We start from the raw sequence: 5,981 nt of genomic DNA on the forward strand, positions 1-5,981 counted from the left end.
TTGTTTATGGTGAATTAAGTATATCAACCCATAAAAGATATACTAACTATAAATACAATGGGCTTAAAATACTCTGACAAAGAGTTTATACTTTTAAATAATAAAATATTTAACTAAGTATACATGCTTGCATTCATACTAAAATCTGTGTCATAATGACAAGTACAAAAGTATTACGATTGTTGAATATCACAAGTAAGCTTGGGGATGTATAGTCAGTCTTGGGAGTGGCATAGCCTGATCAACTATGCTGGTCCGAGGAGTCATTAGCATATGCCCAAGAATGGTTGTGATATGGCAACAAGTCTAAAAACTTACCAACATTACCACAATGAGAACATTATAACAGAACCTAAGTCTAAAATACCATAGGGGTGTTTTGGGTTACCATAACTACTTACTTGAGAACTAAAAAGGATCTTCATTACTAAGTTGATAGTTGCTAAGTGGATACACTAAGGCTATATGTAACTAGGATGTTATAGACTTAGTATCGGTGAAATTTTTGCTTTACCCCAATTCCTTGTGAATTTGGAGTTATGGTCACTTATTCGAAAGCCTATCATGTGTTGATTACATATGACTGGTACGCACTTTACAAATAGTGATGTAACTAATAAAGATTTTCTAATAATTATCTAGATAGTTCGTCTAATAATTATTTCCTTACTCCAATTCTCGTGTAGATAACATGCCTGGACTCCATCCCCACAGCAACCCGTACCTTCCGAACGAAGGCAATGTTGGATGGTTTGAAGAAGAACCCGAGAATGTTTATCCAATCCCTTTGAATGATCACCATGCTGAAAACCTTTCGGAGGTTGATAACTCCGAACCCGAGGTTGAGAACCTACCCCTAGTAGCTCCATTTCTAAATCCTAACCCTCATCCCGCTTTTCATGGTCCGACGCCTCCTTGGGTAGAATGCTTGGAAACATGGAGCGAAGAGCAAGATCAACCTATGCCGTTTAATGGAGACCGAAGCTTCTACAACATAAACGAAGGGAGCTCGGCAGACAGAGTTCTACCAATCCTAATCCGCAGAGTTGCCCAAAACGAAATCCAGGGCAGGATGGTTCTCCAACGTATCGAAGAGGTTAATACCAATGCAAGAATGCATACCATTCGCACCAATCGCCTTGATCACAAGTGAGAGATCTGAGAGAAACCATGATACCCTGCTGCAAGCACTAGCTGAAACCCGAGCCGAATTCATAGAGCTCCAAGTACGCCAGAGGGTGTACGAGAGATACCTGCTTGATATGGAACGTCAACTAACCGAACTAAGGGTTCACCATAGGGGTGACCGTCTCCAGTAGGAGATACCTTACTTCCTTCTTTGTTTTAAAGAACCGTGTTCCTATCTATGTTCTGTTTAGTAGTTTCTATGTAATTACCTTGTATTGTAAGTACTTTTATTTACGTCTTTATGCTGTCGAAGACTTTTCTACTCCGAATATGATGTAAGACCTACAACAAGGTCAATATCCCCAAACCTATTAAATCTTAAACATCAATGATATCGACAGTCAGCTAACTTCCGTGTCAATCTTTGTTCAAATGCTTTCATCATGCTTTCATTGGAGTCTATCTGAAACCCCATCTAATCAAGTTATTGTACTATGGTAATTTAACTCCGGAATCATTTCCAAGTCTCTTTCAAAGGTTGGATCATGTTATCCACCAACCAATAATACCCTGGTTTGGACAATAAGCATATTGAGACCATTCTATTAATTTACTTCTACTCCATACTAGGACTGCATCATAGGGATGTAGGTCACACCTTCGTAAACATACTCCTATTCCGTACTGGGACTGCATCATAAGGATGTAGGTCAAACCTTCGAGAACATACTTCTATTCTTTACATGAACAATCAAACTACGTCTAGGTTCAACCATACTCGCTCACAAATTCATTTTTCTTTCCGTGTAACAGAATCATGTCGCCGAAGAAAAACAATCAACCCATCAACCAACACCAACTCTTCAGATTGATGCAGCTACCTTTCAAGCTGCAGTCTTGGCTGCCGTGTCAGCTGTTCTGACCCACCTTAACGCTAACAACGTGAATGTTAGCGGGATTCTTAACAATAATTCCAATCCAAGTAACAATCAAGTACCTCAACGAGCAACAAACTACCACGGCACCCCGAATCCCAAGCCCAAGAATAACAAACGAAAGTTCTAGGCTAAGGCTAAAGGCAAATCACCCCAAGGGGCAAGCAAAAGACAACAACCTGTGGCAACCTTCACAACCACGACTTTTGTGCCTCCTACTACAATCCCTTCTAGTATCCCAGTTATCCCTAACCCGGTCAGACAGTATGTTGGCAATCTCCCAAGGTGCAACAAATGCAACTACCACCATCATGGACCTTGTCGGAAATTGCAGTGCTTAAACTGCAATAAAAAGGGACACACCGTCCGTTACTGCAAGACTCGGATCCAACACATTACTTCAACCACCAATGTCGAAATCCCTTTAATGTGCCATCTATGTGGCGTAATGGGACACTTCAAGAGGGACTGTCCAACAGAGGAGAACGGCGGTGAATCCAGAGGAGTTTGACCTCATAATGGAAAGAGGCAACGAAGGACCCTACTATAGTATAGGTTCACTTCCAATCGTCAGTATTCTGTATGTTTTTAAAACATGTTTAAAACTAGTGCAACTCGAGTCTTATATTTTGCGAGATCCCGTCAGTTAAGGGACCCTCGTGCTGCGTATACTTGCCTTGTGTAGTATACTTTGTTCGCAACAGTATTCCTATAGTTACTCTAAAGTACTGTAACTCTGTTAAAAATTTGCACTGTTGTGTTTTGTCTATAACGCCTTTATGATCAAATCTAGTGCCTTTATTTCCAAGTGATTCCGATTTCATCATACAATCAGAGTCTATTTGATCCTAACAATACTAGTTTCGTGCGTAAATCTCTTTCTCCGAAATCATCTTTCTAACGAAACTATCACTTCAGAACTCCGAAGTACTCATGCGTAGAGTACCTCATGTTTCTTACCCTTTCCAAAGAAACCTCAGCAAACCTCCCCGAAGTACCACTCGTGCAGTACGTCAAGTCCAATCCAAAGACCCACAATTTCAATCTTAATTATATACGACGCGTATACCCGAGACTGTGATTGATGAACCTCGTATGGGTTCTACTGTGAACTTCAGGACGGAGACTGCCCAAGACTGAGAGTGATCTTGCTTCCGTGAGAATAAACTTAGAAATACCTATCCTTTTCCCTAATTCATGAGGTGTCATACTTTCTTTTAGATCTTCACAACATCTAATCCACCCCCAAGGTTTTGACATCATAATCAGTAGGAGTTGGTTAAGTCTACATCGAGCCGACATCAGGTGCTTTGATAAAGCAGTTCATCGTAACCTCCCTATCAAAGAACCTCTTGTTATTTACGGAGACAAATCAAATACGAACCTTTGCATCATTTCGTGTATTTAAGCTCAAAAGCGCTTACGAAGGGAATATCACACATTCCTTACACACATCGTCGATACGAGCCAATAAGTGAAGGACATTCAGAACATCCCAAAAGTACACGACTTTCCCAACACCTTTCCAGAAGAACTACCGGGATTACCACCACAACGTCAATTCAAGTTCAGAATCGACTTAGTTACAAGGGCTACCCCGGTAGCCAAATCACCTTATCGTCTAACTCCAACTAAGATACTGGAACTTCCCAGACAGCTTAACGAACTCCTCAAAAGAGGATTCTTTAAGCCAAGTTTCTCACTTGGAGGAGCACCGGACTTGTCTGTAAACAAGAAAGAGCGTTCCAAATGCTAAAGTAAGCCTAATGCATCGCACCAATATTATCCCTCCCAAAAGGGATAGAATATTTCGTGGTGTAATGCGATGCATCCAACCAAGGGCTTGGTTGTGTTCTTAAGCAAGATGAAAGGTCATTACCTATACCTCAAGATAACTTAAGACGCAAGAAGTTAACTATACAACACATGATCTTGAGTCAGGAGCAATGGTAATTGCTCTGAAGATCTGGAGACACTACTTGTAGGGTACAAGGTGTAATACTCTCACAGACCACAAAAACACTCAACACACATTCGACAAAGAGGAGTTATCATACCAGTGAAATCAAACGAAAGAAGCAAAGTCGTATCCCGATAGTGAAAGGTTCGCTGGAATGCCAAGCAAGGACCTGAGTTCACTTAAGAACACGAGAAGCAAATAAAAATTCTATCCGTAGGGAGAGCGCGAATTTGTGAGACATATAGATTTGTTAGTACCAAAACGAAAGTCCCCATCTTTAACTAGAGTCTCCTGGAGGGAGAGCGCAAATTTGTGTATAGACCTATACGGGTTTGACGAACCCGCACCTAAACTGTAAGCTCCAGTTAGACCGGTAGGTCTGGGGTGACAAATGTCGACATTAGTACCACGTCTAGTATGGTTATGAGAAACTTACAAACAGCGGAAACAACAACTCTTGTACGTAGTAATATACATTTAACTCAATCATGCTCAGGGGGAAATAACTATACCATGGGATATTATTAGCATGTTCACAATTGGGGATAAACACCCTTTTAACCAGTTTTACTTGAACAAAAGACTCACAGGGAGTATTAAAAACATATTCAATATAGATAAACTATTTTCCTTATTACCTTATATTGTGACTCATACACATAAACGACGAGGTAGACTATAACTTTTATAATAATAGTTAAACAAGGGAAAATACGTCACATCTATAGTGATGCTTACTTACAAAACAGTCAAGTCTTGGTAGAAGACTAGTTTTATACTAGTAGGAAATATAGGATTTCCTAGGGTTTTCAAAGGTTTACAATTACTTACAAACATTTTCCAACTTTTTCCAAAAGTTTACAAGTCTTTACTTCACAGTTTTTACAAATCAAAGACACATTAATACTTATGAATTCACCAGCTTTATTGCTGATACTCGCTTTCATAATAACTTGTATTCTCAGGTCACAAATAGATAGGTACGACGACCAGGTTTTGTGAAGATGGAGAAATCAAGACTCCTCTTTTATTTTGATTAGTTATCATGTTGTCTTATACTATCAAAGAACACACTTGTAATCAAAATTATACTATTAATGCAATGGATGATGTTGTTGCTTGTTTACTACTTTACATTGGTTGTGATACATTACATGACGTCCTTCGCCCTAGAACGTTTCCACCGTTCTCGGTTTTGGGGTGTGACACATGAGGTGAGTTTCCTCCCAGTAGGAATGGGTCTATGGCACCAAGGTCGGCCCGTTTAAGTAGTAGAGTATGCCGGGGTAAGCCCAATGTCTGGGATAGCCCGATGCAGTTTATATGTTTGTGGACTTCGGTCCGATGTCGGGGCAGTCCCAAGAAGTAGTTATGTGTGTTTGATGTCTTTGTGATTCATGCATGTTTATGTGTTATGTGTTATATGTTCCGGACTCCAGTTCGATGTCGGGGCAAGCCCGATGCAATATTGTGATTATGTTATATGGTATGTGTTTTTGGGTAAGCCCGATGTCGGGGCAAGACCAATGTATGTTATTCATTATGCCATGCATTATGTATTCGGGGCAATAATGATGTACGCTAGCTTATGTGTTATATATTCCGGACTTCAGTCTGATGTCGGGGCAAGCCCGATGCAGTTTACGTGATTATTTTATGTATTTATGGTATATATATTATGTTGAGTATGTGTCGGGGTAAGCCCGATGCCAGGGCAAGCCCGATGCCCGATGCGGTTGGATGTCGGGGTGAGCCCGATGCCGAACAGGAGTCCGATGCCGAGTAAGCTGATGCCAGGATTCGTCCCGATGTTGTTCGGAAGAGTCCCAGAGTTATGTTATTTGTTATATGTGCTTTGTATGGTATCTGGTAGTTTTGGGGGAGCTCACTAAGCTTGGTGCTTACAGTTTCTGTTTTGCTTTCAGGTACTTCAGATAATAAAGGAAACGACTCGAGCT

The sequence above is a fragment of the Lactuca sativa genome, chromosome 7 (genome assembly GCF_002870075.4).
Source record: "Lactuca sativa cultivar Salinas chromosome 7, Lsat_Salinas_v11, whole genome shotgun sequence".
NCBI classification, from domain to species: domain Eukaryota; kingdom Viridiplantae; phylum Streptophyta; class Magnoliopsida; order Asterales; family Asteraceae; genus Lactuca; species Lactuca sativa.